At 42.3% G+C, this 27,575-nt stretch overlaps 1 long non-coding RNA gene across 1 annotated transcript in view; it reads left to right on the plus strand.

Moving 5' to 3' along the window:
• Positions 1-27,223, plus strand: part of LOC132225999 (uncharacterized) — a 73,338-nt gene extending 46,115 nt beyond the window's left edge. Inside the window, exons 2-3 of the long non-coding RNA XR_009450996.1 lie at positions 15,543-15,669; positions 26,701-27,223. This is a non-coding gene — a long non-coding RNA (uncharacterized LOC132225999). The remainder of the gene's footprint in view (positions 1-15,542; positions 15,670-26,700) is intronic.
• Positions 27,224-27,575: the final 352 nt, after the last annotated feature.

Consider the following 27,575-nt stretch of genomic DNA (forward strand, 5'->3'; position numbering starts at 1 on the left):
AGTAAGTCCGAGATGGTCAGATGAGAAGAGAAAATGGTTGCGAAAGCATCAAGAATTAGGGTCAAGATGGAACTTGAGAACTAAGTATGGAGAAGGAGAAGAGGAGGCTGGCAATGATATTGAGACTTCTTACTTGGCCAATGGTTGAGTAGATGAAGCCATTATTGAAATGTGGAGAAGACACTTTGCAAAGGTCAGAGAATGTTGAGTTCATTAAATAGGAGAGTGGCCATATGGTGACAAGAGGAGGGGATTTCAGTGAAAAGGGGAGTGGGCAAAGGAAAATAACATTGAACATGTAGTGTGCACATATCATTCTGGGGTAACAAATGGTCACTTATTGAGGGGAGGCATGATTAATAACTCTTAATGGCAAGATGAAGTCACCCAGGGCTAGAGTGGACAGGCCTTGGAGAGAACTGGAAATGGGAGACTGATTGGATGTCTTCTGACATCATGTTCCTGAACTTCTCTTTAATAACCATATTTAGGCATTGACCTTACTTCCCTCTCAACAAATGTCATCCTGCACTTGTCAGGAGCTGCCCTGGTTCCTGCCCCAATGCTTCCTGTTCTGCCAGGTGATCACACCTGCTGGAATCAGGCCAGCCCCAATGTGTGGACTGGTTCCTGCCCAGGAAGAAAAGGAATCGGAGGCCTCCAGGTTAGGGAACATTTTTTTTTCTTCAGTGAAAGCCCAGACTCTTATTTTTCAGCATCTCTGTCTATACAATTGGGGTAAAAAACACACCTCACTTCACAGAGTAATATTCAGGATTAAGTGAGATAGTGCAGGCAAAGCCTGAGCACAGAGCTGGGCACATTATAAGCATCAAAGGCCCATTAGCTCTTCTTCTTGTTATTGTTATTTCTGGTGCCTTGTGTCTGTTCTCTTTTGCTTTGGGTACTTCTTCCACACTGCTATCAGAACGATCTTCCCTCAAATTAAAACATGACTAAGGGATATTTTTGCCTCTGTTTGCTCTCCAGTGTCCAAGGAATAAGATCCAATAAGCTCAGACTTTGGCAATCCACCTCCCGCTCCATCTTATTGCCCACCAGGCATCTCATCAGACCATCTGCTCCATCACCACAGGACATTTGACTCTCCCCTGGTTACCTCTCTGTGTCCTCTCCTACCCCTTTCCCCTGTTCTCTTTATCTGGTAAACTCTTAGACTTCCTTTAAAAATCAGGCCAACAATGGCCCCTCAACACTAAGGTCATCTTCAGCCATTCCCAGGCAGAGTGAGATTCTCTACCTTCAATGGGTTACAATTTTTTGTCCTCATCATTGAAATGGCCCTAATCACGTGGCATTGTGAGGCTCTGCTTACCTGTCTGAAACCAGCAACGTGGGCCTAGGACTGGTGTTATTTTTACTTGGTAAGCCCTCAAAGTTCTTTGTAGTCAATGCAGGAGTGAGCACCTGCTCTTTCTGTTGTGAGCTATTCTGTTCAATTTTTCATCTATTAGGCCATAAAATATGGGCCTAATTGTGAATAAAACAGACACACAATCTACCCTTATGAGGCCCACAATCTAATTTCTTCTCCATCTCTCACAGGATTCAACAACAAAAAGGATTTTCCATTTTTGCTTTTGGTAGTCTGTATTATCCAAATGATAGTTTTCCAATTTACTTTCCCAATGGAAACCTTATTTTATTGATCTTACAGTATTACATTTATTTTTCCAAACTATAAATGCCACCATAGATCTGAACTTTTACCCTCTCCATTCATTTGTTTTAATTTTTTAAAAATTAAAGTCAAATGTGTCTATAATTTAAAAAGCTAACCACGTCTCCCTCTCTTCCCCACCCACATCCCATTCCTTAAACATTTTTTAGCTGTTTCATATTGTTTTTGTAAGTGTTGTGTTTATATTTCTATTCTTGACATCACTTTTGAATATTCCCTTATCGTTTTATTAAGAACATGAAGATTTGGAGTGTTATCCCGTCCTGTCTTCATTTGCCCTCGCTCTTCCTCTCAATAGAGTTATAGGATGCTGCATGCTAACTAAACAAGGACTCAGCATTTACATGTTTCCGGCCAGGAAGCTCAGCTCCAAACCCACCTTCTGATACTTTGCTCTGTGATGCTGCCGCTGGGACTTGGCTCACTCCATTTTCTCCTCTACCAGCTGGCTTTGCAGAGGAGATTGGAAGCTGAAAGGGAGAACTTATTTCTTGCTCTTCCCGCCAAAGTCACCCTGGCAGTAGGTTTTAGCCTCCAGCTTCCTTTGTGCCATGAACCCTCTCAGAGGCACAGCACCAGCCAGCTCTTCCTGGCTCTGTGGAGGGCTTCTTCTCATCTTGTTTCCATAAGCCCAACCTCTTGACTACTTAGTTATCCAGCACTGTTTACTAAAATGTCCAATCTTTGCACCAATGATTTGAGAGGCCACCTTTATCATATATTAAATTTCCAAATGTACTTGAGTCTATTTCTGGGTTTCCAATTATATTCCATTGGTCTGTTGGTAGATTCGTGTGTCAGCCCTGTGTTGTTTTAATTACACTGTCTTTATAGTATGTTCCAACATGTGATAGGACTCATTCCCTTTAACACTTTCCCTTTTTAGTGTTCCCTGGCTCTTCTTCATGTTTGTTTTTCCATGTGAACTTTTCCAGTCTTACAGGTATGGACAATTCTGATAAGGTTAGTAATGATGAATTCCGATCTTTTGAGTCACTTCACCGCACTATTGCAACAGTGCCATACCATAGAAGTCCCTCATTATGGTGAAAGCTACTCATCCATGGATTTATACGCTGGTGATCTATGCTGTCCTATTCCACTGTACAGGGTCTGTGGCAAATGACTCACAAATGCAATGATAGCTTCAGCAAAATATGACTTCGAACTATAAATCACAGCCCTTTGGCATGGAAAGGTGCTGGTGATTTTAAATGGCTATTGGAATTTCAAAACGAACAGGGTAAACCTTTAGTTTAAAAAGTCACATTTGGGTCCAGGGAGCAAATTACTTAATAGTAGAACTTATTGACCCTCCAAAAGAAAGTCACACTGTTGGTGAAAACCTAATAATGCTAGTAAAATTAAAATGAGTAAAGTGGTAGGGCAAGATGTAGGAGGAGAAATGGAAAAGGCCCCACTTTCAGGCCATTTTATTGGTCAAGACACCGATGACATGTCACTTGATGATAAAGAGTGTAATAAACTGAAATACAATAGGTTCTCTATCCAAGTTGACGAGTCAGCAGATTTCACCAATAAATGTCATGATGTGGTATTTGCAAGATATGTAACTGATGTTGACATTCAAGAAAATGTTTACTATTACCAAAAATAATGGCCTAAAACAAGCAAAAACCCACCTATATTTAATATTTTCTCTTTATATCTAGAAACACAAAGTCTGTCTTAGAGAAATTGTGTTGGTGGCTGTATTGATGGTGGCCCATGGGTGGTTGGCTCCATCAGAGGTTTCTACATACAGAAATTTGAGGAGACTTCTCAACAGGCATGTGACCTTACTAGTAAAGGTGAATGAATGACGGGGTTATTAAAAAAAAATAATTGGCCAGATTTGCTGAGACGTTTGAAGGTGAAAATTGGCTGCAGAAATTAGCCTGTCTCAAGACAGTTTTCCTCACATGAGCCGGGGGAGGAAGTCTCTGCAAAGCTTTAGAAAGAATGTTCTGAATTTAAGTAAGAATAGTCTGGGGGGAACTCATGTTTCAATAGGAAATCTTGACAAGTTTCCACTCGGCTTGGGCTTGACAGAGAGGAAGGATATTATTTTGCCTCAAGTCTTATCATAAACCTCCTAGAAGATTGGCAGGACCAAAGGGGACAGTATTCCCTTCCCTCTCAACTCATGTGTATGACGAGGTGAGAGACCCTCTTTCTGACTCTTCTGCTCAGTCTGAGAACTTGACTTTGAGAGAAGAGGAAGACGTCAGTGAGGGGCAGCCAGATAGTAAACTCAAGAAGAGGTTTACTGATCAGCTCCCTACAAGCTCTGGTTTCTGTGAAAAAGAATATCCAGTATTGCAAGGGCCATTTTTCTACAGCCTTCAGCTTCCCACATCTGTGACTAAGCTTTTCCTTTTAACATCTATCAAGAGCCAGGAAAGAAATGGTCACTACAGTTGGAAATAAAACCTTGTGTACTTATCCCAAGTTGGACCAAAAATTGAGTATTTGTTTAGTAAATAACAACAACAACAATAACCCAGGTATCACATTACAAAGTTAAAATTTATTTTTTAATTCCAATATAAAATTTTTTGTGTACACTCAGGCCTATCAGAATCAAGAAATAAGCACATGTCTATAATTATTTTGGTACAACTAGGCCTACAGTTAAGCCTGATGATGTTAGTAAGAAATTGTTTTTTTTCAATGTCTTCTATAAATTGTCCTAGGCTTTATTTTTTATTTATATTGCTTTGGTTCATGATTTCCATAGCTTTACTAGTCAGCAGTATCAATACATTTCCATGATTTAAATAGCATTCGTTAAAATAATTTACAACTTCTTTTTCGATTAAATATATGAAACCTGCTTTCAGAAAAATTAAATTCCATTTTTAAGTCAACTATTTGGCACAGATAAATTGTGTTCTCTTTATGAAGTTCAAAAATTTACAAAAAGAAAGATTGGTTTCAAGAAATTTAAGTTAAATTTAATTGACTTTTTTTCCCCCAATAAAGTTTAGCTTAACAATTTATTTTTGGTTTTAAAGAACAAAAATTCCCCATATGTCATATACCATAGACCAGATCTTACTAGCATCTTGGATAGTAAAATTAATTACATGATTTAAAAAATTTTAATAAGAAGCAAAAAACATTCCTGAGCTGCATTAGAGTTGCTATTCTTGATGGGGAGGGAGAAACCACAGAAAAAGATTAGGCTAATTGGGTAGGCAAAACAAACAGACTTGCAGAAAACATTCTCTGTTCAAAAGGGCATTGAGAAATTATTATTGGGTGATAGCTTAAAGTCACTGATTATATTTCTGTACCATGAATTGTACATATAATAATTTTTAAGTTCCTCACATCATAAGAATCATTGCAAGGGTTGGAGAAAGGCAAGTCTAGAGACTTGCTGGTCCAGATTCACCAGAGACCCACTCTGTCTCCTGCCCACCATTACCTGAAGGGTAGACGACTCCTGTGTCTAAAGCTCTTATTATGTGGATGTTTAGTCAGTCCCCTGTTTCCAGGCTAGATTCATTTTCTACCTCCTGCATTATCTGCTTTTCCACTTCCTGAGATATTCCAGGGTTGTCAGTCATGAATTAGTTTGCTTCTCATTGGCTGTTGCCAGCCTTCCATAATGCAGTGTGGGTGGGCAGCCCCAGGTGGAGAATTAATGAAGCAGGTGATGATGCATTATTACTCAGCTTCCTCTCCCTTATTTGAGCCAATTCTGACCTTCAGCTCTCCCCTAGAGCTCTTACTGTTGCCTCTTTTCTCCTTCTTTGCCTTCTTCCAGCTTCCTTGGTTCATGCCAGCCCCTTCTATTCCTAACCTCACCTCCCCAACCCAGCCAATGCCGTGTCATTTATTTCTGGAGTGGCTTATCTTGTTTGAGGACCTTCCATCTCTGAGTTCTTATTTGCCACTTGTCCTATTACAAGCCCTGGGTAAGTTATATTAATAGATGAGTCACAGCAAAACAGAAGAATACAACCACTAGAGCCACTTAAGAGGGAAGATAGGAGTGCACTGATTCCAGGTGGTATGGACCGTCTAATCAGGGTGGATGCCTTTAGGTGGTGGTGGTGGTGATGGTAGCAGATACACCACTTGCCAGTGCCTTTATACAAATTATTTATTAAGCTTCTCATATCTTGGCGAAGTGAGTATTCTTTATTTTGCAGATGAGGATATGGGAAGCTCAGAGGCGTTAGTTGCCTTGTCTCAAGCCACAGTCGGTAGAGCCAAGACTAGAAAGGAAGTCTGTCTGAAGCCCAACTCCATGTTGTTTGCACTGCCTGTTGTCTTGCTTTTAGCTATTTTCTGAGCAGTTTTGAGCAAGAGACATTTTTGCCCAACAATCCACTACATTTCTATTTAGTTTCTGAACAACTATTTCTATTTAGAGTTTCTGGACATTGTCAGCATTTTCTGTTTCCAATTGTGCTCAGCTGATTCATCCCTTTATAGATGCAGCACGTTGGCTCATGGATGGACTGGCTGCGCTTTCCTTCATCTCTGCCAAACTCTTTCCTGGTACCCAGTAGTAAGAGCCGCCTGTGTTCGTACTGTGCATGGACTTAATTAGTCACTGTAATCAATCAATACATCAAGTGCCTTCCCTTTCCTGCTCTCGAGACTTTCAAACATGCCCACAGCGTGGTTCTCTGTGATTCAGGGTGATGCTGCCCACCAAGGTGGATCCCAGCTGGTGCTCCTCTTCAGTTCACCTGCCCACGTCACGTGGTGCACGGGTTCTGGCTGGGATGTTTGTGTTCCTCAGAGGAGCCCAGACATTCTGCGTGTTACTCTCTGGACCATGTGATTCCAGTGTGTTTGTCTCAGGTAATGTGCTCTGGTTGCAAAGGGGAAAGATCTGACACTAATTGGGTGGAATTCTCAAGCCAAAACATTGTACTAGCTGTTTTACATACATTACCTCATTTAATCCTTACAGCAATCCAAGAGAAAGGCAGTATTAAAGCCATTTGTTCATTCATCAATGAATAACATTGAAAGCACAGTTTGTTCCAGGTCTGTGCCAGGTTGCTAAAGGCTGAGAGTGCAAGGTCAAATAAGAAAGAGAATTTCTGCCTGAGCTGGTTTGGCTCAGTGGATAAAGCGTTGGTCTGTGGACTGAAAGGTCCTGGGTTCGATTCTAGCCAAGGGCACCTACCTTGGTTGCAGGCTCCTCCCTGGCCTGGGCCCTGGTCAGGGCACCTGCAGGAGGCAACCAATTGATGTGTTTCTCTCACACCGATATTTCTCTCTTTCTTTCCCTCTCCCATTCTCTCTAGAAATCAATGGGAAAATATCCACGGGTGAGGATTTAAAAAACAACAACAAAGGAACAGAATTTCTGTCTACCCGGAACATGTACTAGGCATGTAGTTCGAGAAAATCACAAACACAGAAACAAGTAATTAAAGCCAAATGGATGCTGTGATGCTAGCATCCATTACCACTGTGCTTTCTTTATCACTGTGCTTGCAACTGCTCAGGCGCACGGCTAATCCTATTATCACCTGCATTTCTTGGTTATTTCCTAAGATATCCTATGGGGACTGCAATAACAAAACCTTATTTTCTCTTGAGCCAATGAAGACTGAGCAGGTTAAGTAATTTGTCCAAGTTCTCATTAGCAGAGTCATTCAGAGGGTTAAAGAAGAAATTTTGCATAAGTACGGCAGGCAGTGCAGGGAGTGGCCAGTCTGCCAGGGTTCAAATTCAAGCTGTGCTATCCAGTGGCTTCATCTGAGACAATCTCTCTGTGCCTCAGCTTTCCCCATGTGTGAAATGGGGATAATGGTGATTCCTCCTCCTGGTTAGTATTCCCATGTTTCAGAGAAGGAAACTGAGGCAGGGATATGAAGTCAGAGACCCAAGGTCAGTGGAAAAGCCACCGCTCAGCCCAGCCTACCTGCTTGCAAAGTGAATGCTTTTACTGTCTTTACTACTGAGATCTCTAGAAGAAGGCAGTATTTTCCAGGCCACCTAGACCACCGAGTGGATTCCTGCTGTCAAACAGGGTGAAATGCCAAACTGCTGCCTGAGAGACGCCCTTGGGCCTCCTCCATTTGATATCTGGCTCTTAGCATATTCGACGAGCACCATTTATGGGAATAGTAAGAGGACTATGCTTAAATATAAGCCCTGATGTGTAAATATGTATTGGCAAGCAAAGAAAGGACAGGCCTTCAGTGCAGAGAAGACCTCTGGGGCGGTGTGACTGTGTGTGGTTGGTGTATGTTTGTGGAAGGATAAAAGGGTCCCCCTTTCTGCCAGAGATAAAAGAAGAATGAAGCAGCTCTATGCAAATAGCACCCCCTGAGAAGTGCCAACCCTCCCTACTTGAAGGTGTCTGTCTTGTGTCATGGGTGTGTCCACAGGTTGCACCATGACCATTGGTTTTCTGAGGATATCTGTACACAGTATGCCTGGTGTTTCTTCCGGGGCATGAACACAGAGACACTCACACGCTCACATACACACACACTCACACATACACAGACACATTCACAAACACTCACACACACTCACACAGGTTTTGGCTGGTTCCAGCTCCACTGCTGCCAGAATGCTGCCTGCCTTTGTTTCAGGGACAGCTGATAACCCTCATTAACATCTCGCTGCTGCAGATACTGGCAGCCTCCCAAACCAGTCCTCACCTCGGGGCAGATTGCTCCAGAACATTCCTCCTCTTTCCCTCCTCCCCCCACCACCCTATTAGGACCAAATATGTTTTTCCCTTTACCTCAGACATGCATCTTCTTGTCCAGCCTCTTGTTTTTCTCCTGTGCAGATTTCTGGGGAGGATTCAAGGATAAATCAGATCCTCAGCTGGTCCTAGGGATAGAACCTGCTTCTGAACAGCATTCAGTTCACCCCCTCCCCGTATGTCACCGATGCTCACACACACTAGTCCGAATGTAACCCCACTGTTCATGTGTCTTGCAACCAGGCCCCAAGTTTACGGTTTCTTTCTCCTGCGTACCTCTCAGAACTATCCATTCCCTTTCGCCTCCATCAGCACACCCTGAGTCAGGCCACCAGAATATTTGTCTGGACTTTTTCAGTAACCTCCTAAACCTTCCCCTCGGTTTCCCCATTTATCTTATTCCTCCACTCACCTCCACTCCCTCCAGTGACCTTTCCCAAATGCAAATCTGACCTTGTAAGTTCCTTGTTTTAAGTCTGCAAATGTTCCCCTGGTATATCTGGGACTGAAGATGGGGTCTGGCTCATGGTGGACATTCAGCAGAAATTTCCGGAATTAAATGGAGTTCAAACTTCATATTAAACCAGTGGAATATTCATTATGAGAACTCAAAAGATGGCCTTTTCTAGTGAACTTTATTCTTTTTCTAGTTCTCACTTTTACACTTGGTGAAAGTCCTTTCTTTCATTTTAGAGGATAATTTTACCTTTAATTTTGTGTTCCATGACTTTGGGAGTCTCATAGAAAAAAATCATCTTATAGTCCAGTAAGAAATGAAATGTTAGAACTGGAAAGGACCTTTAAAATCATGTTTTTAGTTTCAACAGGTTCTATAACATATTTGAGTCCTTGATCATTTGACTAAAAGGCGCATATTGAAAATTTTGTTGAGATTTGGTGGAGCTGTCTATACAGTTGTTCATATGGAAAAATAATATAAAAATTACTAATTAATAATACAAGAACAAACTCTGTGTTTTTCATACTAATAACTGTAAACCTACCTTTACCCAACCATATATATATAGCCTTATAGAGTGCCTACTGTATGCTGGACATGGTGACAGGCACCCTGTATATATTCTCAGAGGATGCACAAAGTCCTACAACATCAAGGTTTATTCCCATTTTCAGATGAGGCATCTAAGGCCCAAGAAGGTGAAGTCACTTTCCCAAGAACACTCAGCTAGCCTCCTGAGATTGAACCTGAGGTCTGTTTGGCTCCACAGCTCCACATATTCTCACTACTTCTTGGATCCTCTCACATGGATCTTCATTAATGGCGCACTATATTGCTGGCGGTTTCTAAACAGGAAAGGGCAGGAGAGGTATAAAGGAGAGCATTAAATGGAAAGAGCGTTAGGTTGGGTGACTCATTGAGTCTATAGCAGTCGTCTGAACACGCGATGAAGTCTACATCTGGGTATCAGTGGGACTGGAAAGGGAGCCACTGGCACTTGAAAGTGTGAGTCACGATGTTCTGCCAGCAAGGTTTGGAGATCGGTGGAAGAGACATCTCCCAGAGGAACAGAGCAGAGATTGTTCCTGAAGAGTTCGAACAACAGAGCCCGAGGCAGAAAACAGATGCTGTTGAAAAATGAATGTCTTTCTTTGGGAACTAATGCTAATGTTGGATTTATTCCCTCTGATAGTTTGCCTACTGGTGGAAGGGAAATTACCTATTATGACGGTTGGAGCCTTTTTGTTGATGCCGTGGTGGGATCATGTAGGCAGTCAGACGGAAGGGACAAAGCTTACTGTGTGCTGTTGGATTGTATTGTGCCCAGCTTTGAATCACTGAAGCATTTAACTCTGACGATAACGTAATGTACTTGAAGTAGTTGTTTATTGCTCTTTAGCTTCTGGAATGCTAAATAAATCAGGGGGACTTATTTCCAGTGTTGAATGTAACTTAAAATAAGTTTTTTACCTTGTGGTCTTGGCCTGGGCTGTTTAAATTGGACCGATTTCATTATTGACTTTCTCCTCTTCTCTATACATTGTTCCATTAATTTTCCCAAAGCCATTTTTCTTGATGTCCTGACTTTGTAAGCTTTTTTTTGGGTGGGGGGTGGGGGGGGTGGGCAGGGTGAATGGTTTGCTGACATGTCAAATGCTGACTGCTCCTGAGCTCTCTGAGTTTAGTTTGTGGTTTGGCCGGTCTGTTAGCAAATTTATTCTTTCTTTACTAGATCAATATTTTCCTCATTATTTTCTCCCAGGATGTAGGCATTGGAAAAATGCTTTGGAGATCTAGCTACGTCCAATGCCTATATGAAGTTGTACTAAGGAACCAATTATGTGTTCATATGTGCATTCACTCCATAAATATTTTGAACAATGAACTGTGTAGCATTTTTATTTGTAAAACACCAATCCCAGGAGAGGGGTTTGTAAAGAAAAGAAGGATTCCCTGTCTTAGAGGACACAAATGTGCCTCAACCTATTATAAGATTTGAGCAGTCTTATAGTAAAGCAATTAGTTTAATTTTTTGTTGGCTGTCTGTCTATATTGTCCTTAGAAACACTGTGTTCTGTTAGCTATCTCTGTATATTCCTTTTATAAAAATTTTGAGAGAGAGAGAGAAAGAGAGAGAGAGAGATTTGTTGTTCCACTTATTTATGCATTCATTGATTGATTCTTATATGTGCCCTGACTGGGGATTGAGCCTGCAACCTTGGCATATTGGGTGGTTGCTCTAACCAAGTGAGCTACCTGGTCAGGGTTTCTCTGTATATACTTGGATGTCAGGCCTCCCTGGCTGCCATTCCAAACTTGCTCACCCTTTCTGCAGTTCTCTTTACATGGTTTTTGAAGTTAAGCACCGTTTCCTGACCTCTGCCATCCCATTGCTACCAGGTAACCTATCATCAGCTCAGCCTACAGAGCACAGCCGTTACTGAGCTTCTGAACAATGCGGGCACTCTCCTGACCAACATATTCTTAGTCACCTTGGTAAATAGGATGTTTTATGGGCTCTCCCGAGGAACATGGACAGCTAATAAATTCTTTGTTTTCATTCAGTAGACTCATTTTCATGGGCTTTTGGATCTCTTCCTACACAATCTGCCCAGCAAATCTGGTATTAACTTCACTGACTATTGACAGTTGTTTCTTCCAAGTTTCTAACATCCATCTTAGCAATTTATTAGACTGGCCTCTTGGCCCTCAGGTCAGGTATTTTAACAGCAATCAGTGTATTCCAACCATTATTGAGGATTAGTGTTAAATGAAGTACTCCAATACTGACACTCTCCCTTATCTGACTTCATGTATTGTTCTCCTTGATCCAATACCTTCACGACTCATCTCTGAGATTCTTTCCTAATCCCTGCTGGTACACTTATGTCTGTCGTTCAGTTGTGAAGTCCCTCATCTGCCTTAGCAGGCGAAGCACTTTGTCAGTCAGGTCAAGCTGAGACTTGACCCTAATTATGGAACTGGTGGCTAGGAAGGGAAATGCAGCCAGATCCTGAGAGGGGCAAGCATTGTCTTATAAAGCACCTGTCTCATTTGAGGTTTTTGTGCAATCTTCAGGTAAGGCTAGGTGGGAAGAGGAGGCTCTGCCTCTAATGAGAGGAGTGACTCACTTCTACAGGCCCAGCGTAGAAAAACTGGTAGTTCGAGATTCTCAAGTATATCTACCCAGGTATCCTCATCCCAAGCTTCAGGGTCACACTTCTCCATCAGAGCCAAACTGTGGCATTTGAAGACTTTGTAAGGATTAGAATTCAACCTTCTCTAAAGTTCTACTATTACAATTAGGTTTGAGCCTGGCCTTCTGGCTATAGGATAAGAAAAATCTCTTGAAATATTATCAAGTAGCCCATTGAATTTCACACTTTGTTTTGAATTTGTAAGCAATCAATCTGAACCTATGATGTTCTCTTTCTTTAATGTATCAAGGGAACTCAATAACTACCCCCAAATTCCACTATCTTTATAATGACTATTTCCCTTGTATCTTTCATATGTATCTCCTTATACCCATATTCTATCCATGTTCAGGGGACAATCCTAGCATTTATTGTGCTACAGCATACCAAGGACCATCAATTTCCACTGGCCAGTAGAAGTGAGGGCCCCTTGCCAGCAGCAATGAGGTGGGTGACCCAACTCCAGAATCCATAGAGTTATCCTGGGAATAACTCTAAGTAATAACTGTTTTATGTTTAGCTTATTAGAAGCAGAATCTAAGACAGGGATTATTTTGTAAGTGATTTATTAAGGGATGTCTCACAAAGATATAGGTTCAGCTGAAGTCTAGCTTCATGGGGAGCTCTAGAGTCTGGATGACACTACAGTGTCCTCTCATCTTGAAGAAAGTGGGATGAAAATTTTTCCCCAGTATCAGACAGTTATCACCTCCAAGCAGTCCTTTGGGAAGAAGGACAAAAATGTCTTTGAAATCCCTAGGCAAGAAGCCTTCCATAGGCTAAGGCTGATCGTTGCTATGAAAGGTATAGCTGTGAGTTGTTAGTATTCAACAGTTAGATTATCTAGGGCTGTGGTCGGCAAACTGCGGCTCGAGAACCACATGCAGCTCTTTGGCCCCTTGAATGTGGCTCTTCCTAAGCCTTAGGAGTACCCTAATTAAGTTAATAACAATGTACCTAACTATATAGTTTAAGTTTAAAAAATTTGGCTCTCAAAAGAAATTTTAATCGTTGTACTGTTGATATTTGGCTCTGTTGACTAATGAGTTTGCCGACCACTGATCTAGGGAATGGATGCGGAAAGGAGATCTGGGTGGGGTACCCAACAGCATCGGCTATGGCAATGACCTATTGCTATAGCATCGGGTATAGCGATGACATATTGCTATCATATGGAACTAGGGCTCTCTGAAGTATATTTTAGGAAACATTATGCCCTATGCCAGGCACTGGGGTGGGAATGGACACATGGGCAGATAACTACAACACAGTTAGTTCCATCCAACATTCATTTATTGTGGTCTACTAGGCGACAGGTGCTGTGCTAAGTATAGGGTGACCAAGCATCTTGATTTATCCAGGGCTGAGAGGGTTCCCTGGAGGCAAACCTCTCAGTTTTAAAATTGGGACAGTCGCAGGAAAAACCAGGGTAAGTGAGTCACTTGAGCTAGGTGCTGGGAATATAAAGGGGAGTAACAGCATTGTCTTCTACAAGAAGTAGAGAATCTTCTAAGTTCAATGAGCGAAGTGCCAGGGATCCCTAGAAGAGATGGCTGCTGACTTTGCCTGTGTGGGAGTCACAGAGCATCTTTCCACACAGGCACTGTGCTGAATTGTGCCATTTTTAAAACCACCAGGCTGTATCATTTCTACTGGGCCCCCATAACTCAACCAGTGCTGTTCTCCTGAGAGCTCATCTTTCTGTCTGAGGCCAGCCCCAGCTCTGGCTTCAGCAAATATGATCACACTCTAAAAGAAATGAAGGCGACAGAATTGTTCACATCATATTAAGCTCCTTGATTTTTTTCCAGATGGAAGGGGCTATTGTAAATTAAGGCAGGTGTTTTAAAAATGGTGCCCACATTCCTTTCTTCATTTATTCAAAAAATATTGAACACCTACTAAGTGCCATACAATGTTCAAGCTACTGGGGATACAATAGTGAGCACAACAGACAGTAATCTATCTTCTTGTAAGTTACATTGTAGTGGCAGGGACAGACAATAATTATGACATATGGTGATGAATGCTATGGTATAAAGAAAGAAGACAAATTAGGAGGCTAATGAAATAACCCAGGTGGGAAATGATTGATGGTAGCTTGGATCAGGGCAGAGGTGATAAAATAAAAAATATTTGGGTTCAGGTTATATCTGGAAAGTGGAGCCAACAGTATTTACTATGGGCTGAATGAGGTGCGAAAGAGAGGAGTCAAGGATGACTCCTAGGTATGTGGACTGAACAGTAGAAGGATGTTGCTAATTGATGAGGTGGGGCACTGCTGTGGGAAGAGAAGAGAAGGTGTGGGTACAGGGAAAGTGAGCAGTTCAGTTGCTAGGCATCCAAATACAGAAGTTCAGTAGGCAACTGGATGTATGAATCTGAAGTTCAGGATGCATAATTTTGGGAGTCTTCAATTTATAGATGGTATGAGATCACTAATGGAAAGGTGTACATTGAGAATAGAGGTACAAAGACTGAGCCCTACAGACTGAAAAAGAACCAGTAAAAAAGATTAAGAAGGAAAAAACCAATAAATCAAAAGCAAAACCAGGCTGTGTGTTGTCCTGGAAGCCATATGAAGACACTGTTGCAAAGGTGAGGTCATGATTAGCTGCAAATCAAGTAAGAGCAAGACCAAAAATTAGCCACTGGGTTTAGCAACATGGAGATGATTGATAATTTTGACTAATCCAAGTTTTGACCACTAAACTGGAAAATTATTTCAGATTATTTTATCCTCTGGGATATCTTCCAACTTCCTTTTGAAAAATAGCCCATAGCTTCCAAAAAAAGTGATAAAATTTAGCTTTTTTATTCTCAGACTGTGGTGACACCAACAGCAGGAATCTTATTTATCTCAGTATCTCTGGACCTCTGACGCAATGCTTGCTACGCAATAGATATTCAGAAAATATGTAACATATAAATGAAATAGATGTGATTTTCACTATGCAAGTATTTTCCTTCTCCTTCATCTTCTTCTTTTTTCTGTATACTGTCATCTGCTTTATAAATTTCTTCCTTGAAAGATGAAAGATCTGATCATTCATGGATTTCCATTTTTGGTAAAATGAATGAATGAAAGATAAGAAAAATATACAATAATAATTATTATTATTATTCCCTGAGGGTTTATTGTGTGCCTGGCATCAGACCAAGCATTTCACAAATGTATTCTTCACAATAACACTGTGAGACAAGTATTGCACCCATTTTACCATTTCATAGGTTAGAAAATTGAGACTCATAAAGGTTAAACCATATGCCAGGGTCTTTGGAGCAGTGATTGCTGTGTGTTCACCAAACCCCACTTTCTCTTCCTTCCAAGCACACAGCTTGTTACATTTCCCAGTCTCCTTTGCAGGTGGGTATGGCCATGTGACTGAGTCCACAATGCAATGTGGGCACAATGATGTGCACCACTTTCAGGCTTGGCCAATAACAACCTTACATGCAGAATCCTCTCTTTCTTTCTGCCTACAGGACCTAAATTGAGCAATGTGTGAGACCTGGTGGAGCCACAAGATGGAAGGAAATGGGTCCCTGAATGACTGCATGGAAGCCATCTACCAAGTAGGAACATGGACAATGAACTTTGCAGGAGTGTGAGGTAAATGTATTCGTTAAGCCATTGAAATTTGGGAATTTGTTACTGATGTAGTATTATTTACCTTAAATGGTTATGCAACTAAAAAAAATGGTAAGTCTGAAAACTTATTTTTATGGAGGCACAAAACTGGAGATCACTGGACTAGGAGGTACCAGGCATGAAGGGTAGACACCATATCAAAGGGACTGAAATGACTGAAAATGCCTGCTATATGCTGAGCTATCCATTCCTCTCCCCGACCTTCATCACAGAATTTTGTCAGGATCTTTCCCCTTCAGGTCAGCGATGGGTAGTATCTCCTCTGGGGACTATAACCTCCAGCCAACAAGAAAGACCAAAAGATACTGACAAAGGGGATTTCCTAACACCCAGCCTGATAAAGTTCATGCTAATGAGTTCTAGTGCTCTGCTGAGAGCTTCCGATAAGTCTTTTGGTTCCTCCCTTTTATTCACAACAAGCAACCAGGACTACCAGACATTTGGACAGGCTCTAACATGAAATACAGAGATGACAACAAATGAACAGAGGAAATACAACAAAAAGGAAACAGACATAACAGAGATGAAATGTCAAAACATCTTTCATGAATGTTCTTAAGAGAGACAAGATAGTCCATGAAGGAAATGAGGAAAAGATGCTCTGAAATAAAGAGAGAAGGAAACAAGTTTTTGTAATTAAAAAAATGAGAAAGCAATAAAAGTCTCTATAGAAGGATTGGGAGATAAATTTGAAGAAATATTACAAAAAGTTGAGCAAAAATACAAGTAAATAAATATAGGAAAAATATAAAAATATTAGAGGACTGGTCTAAAAGGCATACCAGACAAAGAGATCAGAGAAACAATCTCTGGAATAGTTTGAGAAAATTTCCCAGGACTGAAGGATATGGGTTAACTGATTGAAAGAGTTGTCACTTAGTGCACACAGGATGAAAAAAAGATCCACATAAAGAATTACAATAAAACTAGAGGCCCGATGCATGAATTTTGTGCAAGAGTAGGCCTTCCTTCCCCTGGCTGCCGGCACTGGCTTCCCTCCGGCACCCAGGACCCGGGCTTCCCTGGAAGCCCCAGCTTTGTCTGGATGGTCGTCCAGAAGGATGTCTGGAAGGACATTCAGTCTAATTAGCATATTACACGTATATTCTTATAGATTTCTGAATATTGGAAACAAACAAACAAAAAGCTTCTGTGAGTTTCTGGAAAGAAAAAACAGACTACATACAAAGGTTCAGTTATCAGAATAGCTTTAGATTTTCCATCAACAGCATCTCCAAAAACTCTAAAGGTAAATAATATCCAACTAACAATTATATACCTCGCCAAATTATTAATTATAATTGAGCATAGAATAGAGACATTTTCAGATATTTAAGGCCTCAAATGGAGGATATATTTTTAAAAAATGAAGAGTGAGGAAGACAGGGATACAGCACATAGCAGAGTCCAAAGAGGAGAGGGTGGAGGGGAATTCCCAGGAGCAGCGTGAAAGGATTTCCTAGGATGGCAGCTGTGTCTACCCATGAAGGCAACCCACTGGATCTGAGCAAAGGCAACCCCACCAAAGGTCATCAACACCAAGTTCCTAGCTCACCTGAGGGCAGGACACCCAGGAGAGTCTGGTCTGAACTCTGTACCATACCTGGTTTGTCCTGACAATATGCTGAGAAAGGTCTTCCTTTCTGCTCCATGCCCTGCTCTTGAATAAGCTGAGGACACTTACTTCAGCCACAGAAATGTTCCGCTTTGACCTGACCTTGAAAGCTAGACTTAGACCATGTAAGTTCAGAGCAGCCCACTCTCCCTAACTACACTCCTTTCATAGATCTAGTGTTTGGCCCACAGTTAGCCTTGCCAGAGAAGCTGTAGTGTTCCTGAAGTGAGCCCTAGGTTTTTGAGGGTTCACTGGTGACCTTTCCCAGTGACTTCCCTAGAAGGGCCTCTTATAAAACCTCAGGGAAACTGAAGCCAGACCATGACCTAGAGACTCAGTTCAGCTGGTCTTCTGTGGGTCTCTAGCTAGCAGGGTCACACATAGGTTTGTGCTGCTGCCCCATTTTCCAACTAAATATATTATTTAGGTCTTCATGTGTAAGTGGGAGACCCACAAAGTATAACTGGGGAATGATTCACATAGAAGGCGGGATGGTAGTTACTTCTGGGTGGGAGTAAAGGGTGAAGGGAGAGGCAAGAGACTGAGAAGAGACACCATGGGTATCTAAGGGATACTGAATGGTAGTACATAAGTACTTTATTGTTCTCTATGTATGATCCATTTCACAATTTTAAAAACTGAACAGATGAGCCAAGTAGTTGTCCAGGCTCTTTCCATCAGGAATAAGCTGTGATTTTTTTTGAGGCTCTCAGTGGAATTGGATGAACAGAATGAATCCAATGGCACAGTTCAGTGCAGTCTATGAGATGGCCTGCTGAGGACGGTGCTGATTGGGCATTAATGTTTGCAGGTCCTAGAGACAAGGATGGTGAACTGCTGATGGAAAACAGGGGTCAGGGGAAAAACCCTGTAAGGTTGGTTGATCATAAACTGCTTTCATCCTGGCATTGCCTTCCCCTCACCTGGTCTACCCTCAACAGAGACTCCAGAATGATCCTTCAATAACTTAAATCAGATCGTTTCACTCCTCTCTCAAAACTACTCCACGTGTCATGGATAGAATACTAAAAGAGGTTCTATAGTGTCTGGTCCCGTGCCTCTATGATCTCATCTCCTACTACCCCTTCTCCCCATAATTCACTCTGCCTCAACTACTCTAATCTGCTACTGTTTCTCAAAGAGGCAGGCACGCCTCTGCCCCAGGGCCTTTGCACTTGCCAGCTTCCTTTGCCTGAGGAGCTCTCCCTACTGGTATCCCCAGGGCTTGCATCCCCGTGGCCTTCAGGTTCCTGCTGAAATGTCTCTTTGTGAGGCTTTTCCTGATCATTCTTTGTGAGACTTCAACTCATTCTCCCGTCTCTAGCATTCCTGTCCCATTGTATTTTTCTCATTTCGTGTATATATTTTTGTTCTTTTGTTATTGCGTTTCTCCTCTTTTTCCTTCCCCTCCAGATTATGGGCTCTGTGAGGGCTGGAGTTTTGTCTACTTTGTTAACTGGGTTAGTCCTGATACGTAGAAGGAGCAACACTTAAGTTTTCTTCCTGGCTTGCCTGATGCCAGGACTCTATTTTCGGGTCTTTAGTGTGTCCTTGCATAAGGAGGAATGAATGGTATGGCTGCACAGCCGACATTCATAAAGCATCTTCACCCTGAAGAGCATGAAGAGCCTCATGCGAATGCTGAGCTTGTTATTACCCCTGGAAAAACACAGGGCCTCTGAGAGTCCTGGGAACGGTTCAACCTTCCGGGCTCCAATGGCACCTTCTAGATTGCTTGAGCTGCCTCGTTGGCACGCTTTGAGCCCTTTCAGACATAATTTAGCCAATTACTTGACATGCATACTCTTATTGCTTTATAATGCTTTCATCGAGTTATGACTTACAACAGATCAGGACAAGCCTAAGTAAAAACAGAGATTTGCTTTTTTGGAGGAGTGTGTCCAAGCTGACAGCAGAGACAACACCAAAGACGAGTCAGGGCTTAATGGGAATTATTCCTTCTGTTTGATTTGGAAGGCTTTCTGATCCTAAATAAAAAAATTCTGACTCCCTCAAGCTCAGAGACTGAGATTGCTTGAATATTCCATTAGGGATGAAGTTGCTGGGCTGATTTTTTTTTTTTGTATGAAAAAAATGCAAAATCACAGTGAACACTTCATAAGTAGGCAAAGGGAAGATTCCTGCCCTGTAACACTCTGGAATGGCTCAGTCTGTTTACTATGTACATGGCAGAAGCCTTCGCTACAAAGGAAAGAAAACATACCCACAAAACTTCCTCACCTTAAAGTTATTCACCCTTCACAACCAGTGATCAATCCAGGAATTAAAAAAAAAACCTGGACAGAAAAGCATTCTGGTTTCTTGTCAATAAAGCAAGGCCGGCCATCTCTGGTAAAGGAAATGATTGGGGCTCTTGTCACAATTCTTACATTTGCATATTGCTTTATATCTAAAAAAGCCCGAACACTCCATCGGTTCATCTTCCTAATAGTTCTGGGAAAAGGACACGTCTACAAATATGGTTCCCATGTTACCGGTGAAGAAATGAGGGCTCACGGAAATGAAGTGTTTTGTCCAACATCACTTTTGCAGCGCCGCCCAACTTTCTGTGATGATGGGAAAGTTCTGTTATTTACATTGTCCAATACGGCCTCCACTAGCCACAGGGACTATGAGCTCTTGAGATGTGGCTAGTGTGATTAAGGGACTGAATTTTTATTTTTTATTTAAAAAATATATTTAATGGTTTCAGAGTGGAAGGGAGAGGAAGAGAGAGATAGAAACATCAGTGATGAGAGAGTATCATTGATCGGCTGCCTCCTGCATGCCCACAACCCAGACATGTGCCCTGACTGGGAAGTGAACCATGACCTCCTGGTTCATAGGTCAATGCTCAACCACTGAGCCACACCAGCTGGCCCTGAATTTCTAATTTTTTAAACATTTTAATTAACTTAGAATTAAATAGCCACTTGTGGCTAGTGGCTACCATATTGGACCGTGCAAGGGTGAGTGACTCAGCTGAGGCTCTAATCAAGAAGGGCTGATTTAATGCCCACAACTTCCTAGTCTGGGCAAGTTCTAATTAATGTTGCAAAGGAAGTGAAATTTACTAAGAATGCCACAGCTTATGGAAAGGGTCAAGTGCAGTCAGTCCCAGAGGCTCTGCGTCCAGTTTACCTGGGCTCGGTCTTGCCAGTGCTTTTCATTCAGGCAAATGCCTGCAGCGTGGTTTTTGAAGAATAACACAGGATGAAATCTGGTTACCATTATACTTGCTATATGATCTTTTTGTGGCTTCCATCTTCTTACAACAAGAAAAAAGGCCTTAGCCTCCCAACATATGCTAGGATGATAAGCACCTATTTAATCTCTGTCACTGCAAAGGGAACAGAATATCTCCTTTGAAGTGAGAAAAGTTGCCTTGTGAATGTAGGCAATTCTCTTGGGGTGAGGTGTGGTGGGGAGTTGGGGAGAGTTAGGTCAGGCCTCATGTTTCCCAGCAAAGTCCCAGATCTGAGAATGTGTTGGTCATCCGTGCTACAGGGGAGGGAGGGAGGAAAGGAGGAGACTCAAATTTAATGGGAGAGAGTTGTTCATTTGTTTCTACATCAGCCTCATGGGTTTGGAACTATTATAAAACAGGGTTTCTCAGCCTCAGCACTATCGATATTTTAGGCCAAATAGTTTCTTTGCTGTGGGAGGCTGCCCTGTGCATATTTGGATGCTTAGCTGCATCTCTGGCCTCTATCCACTAGAGTAGGACCCTATCCCCAGCTTGTGAGAATGGACAAATGTCTCCAGACGTTGTTAACTATCTCCTGGCTACATAAGGTTGAGAACCACTATTGAAGAGTCACCTGACATGAATCTACCCAGTCTCACAGAGCTATTGTTTTGTGTGGAATATTTTAAAACTTGGATTCTTTTTTTTTCTTCCACTCCAAAGCCCATTGTTTTTTATGTTATACTGTTTTTAACTTTTGGTGGAGTTTGGGAAAAGGCCTTAAAGAAAATTAAAACCAGGAAAGAAAGAGCCTTTAATGTCCCTCCCTTCCTTCCCTAATCCAATACTCATATATCCCTAGTGTTTCAAATAGAGCCTGATATAGAGACTGCATTCAATAAATATTTTCTAGACTGTGTGCATGAAGTTCAAAGATATCATGTCTTCCATTTGGACATGGATGGGCCAGCCAGGGCCACACATTAGGTTCTAAGTGGTCAGATAGAAAGGCTTAAGGGAGTTTGAGCTGGGGAAGTTGCATGGGGTAAATCTAAATCAAAATCTTTGGAAGATATTCCAGAGTAAGGATCCCAGATATCAGCTATAAAGACAAGATTTTAGACAATCTAGTGGTTTACAGAGTGAACTTGGAATCAGACAGACCTGGTTTGGATTTGGGCTTTTTTACTATTTTTTTTTTTTATATGTGACCATCACTCCTTTTCTAACAATGAAGAAAAGCTAGATCCAAGAATAGAGACTCAGAAGGGAATGGGGGGCGGGGAGGGGGAGTTGGAGCAAGTCAGGAACAGAAGAGGAGATCCACCTGATCGCCCTTAGGAGACTGACCAGAGCAGGAACACAATGCTGCTGAAAGGTGCAAAAATCACAGCAAGTCCTCTTAATCTGTTGTTTTAGGGCCGTTCTCCAGAAGCATGACAATTTGCCCACAGGAAATTACTAAGAGAGTGCTCCAGGAGAAATGGGAAAGGAGTAAAGTAGGTCAGAGAAAAGAAAGAAGGGTTGAGGGCACACTTGCAGGCAGAGTTCTGTTCTCAGCTGAACCTTTGGGGAACCCTAGAGTATAAACTGCATCCTGAGAGTTTGTCCCACCTCAAGGCAAGGGAGTTGGGTGTCCTTGGGCTATAGGTTGCTTGAGAGAATCTAAACTCCTGGGACCTTGTATCTCTCTGTGCTTATGGGCAAAATGAGTCAGTGGCTCAAGGGTATCTCTCCAGGAAAAGTGGTAGATAATAGCAGTTAGAAGTAAAGCACAAGGAAGCCAGGGATACATATACAAAACCAACACAAAACAGACTGAAAGGACCTGAGCGTAACCCTGACAGGGTCTGCTCCAGCTGTTGAGGGCCCAATTGAGCTGCTCCTTGACCAATGTAATTAATAGCCTTATAAGTGATGGTGAAGCTGTTGAGAACAGAAGAGTTGGATACATCAGGGCTGAGGGGAAAGGCAGAATTGAGGTACAAAGCATGGCTTTGGAGGTTGTGGGACCTGGATCCTGAATTCTCTTATGGTGTTCCTGACCTGCTCCAGCTTCAGGCCCTCACAACTACACACTTTTGGACTTTTGGCTCTTTTTTATGAATTCCGAAAGGATAACTTTCTTTCTGGGCCCTGGGCATGGGCACCCCAGACTGGCTGAAAGGCCTGCGGCCCAAGAGATAAATGGTTAACAGGTTGGCTCGTGGTCCTTGTGCTTTTCATCTCATGACTCCAAGGTGGCTTTTGGAGTCGGACAGGCCTGCCCTTACACTTCCCTCAGCCACTTATGCCTGGAACCTTGGACAAGTCACTTAACCTCTCAATTTCCTCATCAACGAAATAAGCCATGACCTCACAAGGCCTCTGGGTGGACAACATGACAATAACTTGAGCTACTGTATGTAAAGCACAAAGTAAGTGAGCCAAAACAAAGGTGGAAAGGATTTGCTTTCCACTTTCACTCAAAAATCTCTTCTGATGTTTGTTCTGCATGTATTTGCATGCTTTGGGGGGGAAGGCAAGGGCAAGGGTAAATAAAAAGGGAGGAACCCACATTTTGGATTACTTTTAGGAATTGAATTTGTAATCATCGTAGCCAGATTCATAAGAAACCACCCATACTTTCTAGGTAAGTATAGCCTATATAATTAGCAGCATGGCAGGCCAAGCCCACCACAACTGCTGACCCATTGCAAAGCCTGCCCTGCGGTCAGCAGCACAGAAACTAGGGCAGGCAGAAAGCAGGAGCAGGCCCAGGGCGTCTGGGTCTCCTCTGAGCATTTACCTTGTGTGGTTGGCAGAGACAGCTCAGCATCTTGGAGGTTCCATATCCTAGTTTATTGGCTTTTTATTCAAAGCCAGAACTTGAGGTTAGTCCCAGTTAATATCGAAGAGATTAACTGTTCCATTAGAAAAGGGTGGCCATTAATTAAGGCCCAGAGGCTGTTGGGATGAATTATGACCCAGCAAGAGGGGTGGAGGCATCTGCTCTTAAAGGGGCCGGAGGGAGATGGAGTTTCTAGAGCTCTCTGTAGCTTTATTGGACGTGTCCTGTTTGCCCTGATTTCGTAGAGATTTATTTTTTTCTTAAAAAAATGTTTGTTTGCAAAGTTTATAAAAGCAAGATAATTTATGATTGGTTCAGCTAGGATGGCGAACCCTGGGCCAGTGAGTTCATTGCTTGTTGTTTTTTTTAAAAAAAATCACATACAAGAGAATCAGTATTTTGCTAAATGACTCTCCTCTCCAAGTAGGTGATTTATACGTAATTTCTTATTTTCAGAGGAAAACTAGAAAGAGTTCTTTCAGAACAAAGGCAAACCTTTGGCCCACAGTAGAAGATGCCAGTGGCAGATGAGCCGCTGTAGCTGGCGATGCTGGCATCACCAGGACTGGAATGGGGACGTTGTCTTCATTAGAAATGCTCTGACCCGTGCTGAAGGCCCTCAGGAAGAGTCTGAGATCCTGCAGGATGAGCTGGCTTCTCCCCAGGGCCTATCCTAGCGGACCGGAAGTGAAATTTCTGCATCCTAGAGTTTTAAAGCCAGAAAGAACCTCCGGTTATTTAGGGCAATTCTTCTTTATATGGACAAGGGCCCTGAGGCTGAACAGATTCCCGTGGTCCAGATTACAAAGAGCCCCAAGTTGGTTGGGGTATTATGTTCTAGTCCTGGTTCTGTTAGGTTGGGGGGGTGTGTGTTTCAATAATTTGCTCAACAAATACAGGATTTACTACTGCTGCTCCTCTTGCTTGTCTTCCCTCCCCTTCTCAGGAGTAATTGAAATCAGTTTACCAAAGACTATTGATTTTAAAGGATCCACAGTTAGTTCCTTCTAGAGTAGGATAAAAATATGTGGGTGGCTCTTCTGGTGCCGCTCCACTAAGAGGTGACAGTTGACAAACAAGAAGAAATAACGGAGTCATCATTTAGTATAAGCGCTGATAGCTTTCTAGACCTCACTCAAGTGCTAACAAAACAGTGAGATGCAGAGTATTTATTAAAAAAAATTTCTATCCGGTTAGTATTTTAATAGTGACCTACATTCTCCAAAAGTGTACTTAAATTGAAGCTTACAGTTGTTAGAAATTTTAACAGGACACTATTGTATGTATATGTAAGGCCATGATATGTCAATAGCAACCCTCCAAAGACCCCCATAAATGGCTCCCACATACACCTTTGCTTAGTCACTTCCTGACACATCACCCTGTTTATTTTCTTCAGGGCATTTATCACAATCTGAAATTATCTAACTTGTCTCTTTTTTCTTCCTGTCTACCCACTGCCTGTACCCCCACCACGTGACTGTGAGCTTCCCGAGGGGCCCGGCCTCCTTCCTGCTGGGGTTAGTGCTTTACACAGGGCCTGGCACATAGTGGGACTTCAGTGAAGATTCACTGAACTGATGAATGAAAGAATGAGAGGCTCCTGCAGGAATTCAGGACAACTAGGATGGATCAGGACAGCAAGTAACTGAACTTGGGTTTGGAAATTTTAAAGCAAAGATCAGCTCTCACATGAACTGTGTTCATTCCTTTCACAAGTATTTACTGAGGACTGACTCTCTCAGAGGCTCTGGGACATGTGCTAGATCTTGGACTAGTCACTTAAAGTGCCTGGGCCTTATTTTCTCCCCTGGCAGATGGAGACAGTGAGATCTACCTCACAAGATAGTAATGTATGTAAAACCACTATGCGCATTGCAACACTCACATACATGTAGGATCTTCTTGACTATTTTTATATAGCTTTCTTTTAAATTTATGACCCTTCTAGAAGGGTCTTCATGACCTCAGTCTGGGAGGTGTAAGGGGCTTCTTATATTTATTACATAAGTCTCTCTGTTGGTATAAGCAACGATGGTGATTTTTCTTCATCTTTTAAATTTTTCGTTGGTGGGAGCATCCTAAGCATTTTGGATTTTCTCAGGGAATGATGAGCTGTCTTCATCCTCTCTTGACACCTCTCCTTGAGATATATGAATGTGGAGGCTGTTTGGAAGCTGGCCACTGGGGAGGAAAAGAGGAGAAAGGAAAAGTTGGTGTTTGCATGTTGCCTTGGTTACAGGCATCACCTCCCTCTTGATTAGGGCCTGCCCTCCCCCAAAGCCTGGTTTTAATTTCCCCTTTGAAATATGAACTGGGTCTTGTTGCCAATTTAGATTTCACTGGTCAGCTGTTTGGCACATTCCGGCCCCCTGAGGCCATTTCTTTTGCTCAGGCTACTCACTGGCCTTTTTGCAGTCATGTCTCCTTGGTTTATCAGTTTTTATTTGGGTTAGAATGACCGGCCTTATTACTGCTGTTCCCCAATCACCCTTAAAAGAACCACGCTGGCCATAATTGTAGGGTGGGGTGGGGTGTCACACCATGAGATAAGAAAAAAATGTGGTAAAACCTTATTCTACTGAATGAAATACCCCATTTCGATAAATGCATTGCACAGCTGGGATGTTGCTAATATTCTTACAAGTCAAAGTTGAGTCTGTGTGAGGGACAGAGTGGAGATATAGGTGTAGGAGGGTTCCAAGAGCTGGGCTGCACTTTGGGGTGATACAATTTGGGTGGTTGCATGGGCCTGGCCGGGTTCATCTCTGTCAGATGAATTGAATTGCCCATGTTCCTGAAGGTGTGGGGAGCTGCTTATGGGGCAATATACCAAGGGCAGGTTTTGAGGGCCAGGGTCTGTTGGCAGAGAGGTACCCAGAAGGACGTGAATATGCAATCATCAAGCTAGAGAGGAGAGATGAAAGTATCAGCCAGGAGGTGGACCAGGCATTCAAAGCTGGGGAAAAGTAAGCCTTAATTTAAACTGATGGGCTTCAAGAAGAATTATAACCAGGAGGAGATAATGAGTGTCTGGTAATGAAAAGAGTGAGAAAAGCATTTAAGAAAGGATTTAAGGGCAAGATATGGGGTGGAGAGACTGGTATTCATCTATCTGAAGCCACAGAGGCTGGGCATCCACTAGGGCATTCCTTGGATGAATCCCAGGAGAATCTTGGGCGGGGGGTGGGGGGCACAGAGGGGGATGGCCTCCTCATGCTGAGAAATCAGGTCAAAGCATGGTGTTGTGAAGATGATATTGATAAATGTGACAATGTCTTGGAAACTGTAAAGCAGTTCAAATGCTCGTGATGTTCACTTTCTAATAATAACAAACATGTGCATCATTCCCCTTCCCAGGCCCTGGGAGGATCCTTTCCTGCCAGTTGACCTCCGTCAAGTCCACCTCCACCCAGCAGAGAGGTTCTAGCAGTGGAACCTACAAAGAGAAGGGTTCAGCCCCTCCAATTCCCCCTTCCAGTGGTCTCCTCTGCTTTTAAGCAAAATTGAAAGGGGCTGAAGAGGAGTGGTCTTTCCTAAGCCAAGAAACTGTCCTACTGAGCCTTTCCTCCTGAGCAGTGGGGCTCTTCTCATCCTGCATCCACAACCAAAAGGGGCCTTTGAAGAATTCTTCCAAGAACAAAACGATTTCCTGGAAAACGACTTGCTCTCTTCCCCATTAGAGATATAGTTGGCAACTCCATAGCAGCCTCCCTTGCAAAATGAAAATCATTAAGTTCTGCGCTCTGAGATGCGTGCAAAGCGCCAGGCACTGTTATCCGTGATAGTAAGGTGAAGACTTTTAGGCCCAGAGCAGTTGAGTAACTTGTCCAAGGTCACACAGCTGATACAAGGCAGAACTAGGGTTAGCTCCCGGGCTTTTTCTTTACCTCTAAAGCAAGCATGTCAAACTCAAAGGCTAACACGGGCCAAATAAACAAGGTATAAGTTTATGTGGGACAATAAAAACAAAAGCTTCAATTTTCATAGAAACATAGGTTTATTTTGATAGAGACATGCTGAATACAAAGGGCAGAAATAAATAATTGTTAACATAAAATAATAGAACATTTTAATAAAAATTAATATTTTTTCTTGAACATTAACTTACCCGACACTGAATAACTGCACAAATTAATAAGCATAATGCAAATAAACCTATTTTTCTTGTTCTCCGAAAGTGAAATATTTCCTGTTGCGTACACCAAACAAGTCAGTCCAAGACTAATGGCCAT

The sequence above is a fragment of the Myotis daubentonii genome, chromosome 2 (assembly GCF_963259705.1).
Source record: "Myotis daubentonii chromosome 2, mMyoDau2.1, whole genome shotgun sequence".
Taxonomy (NCBI): domain Eukaryota; kingdom Metazoa; phylum Chordata; class Mammalia; order Chiroptera; family Vespertilionidae; genus Myotis; species Myotis daubentonii.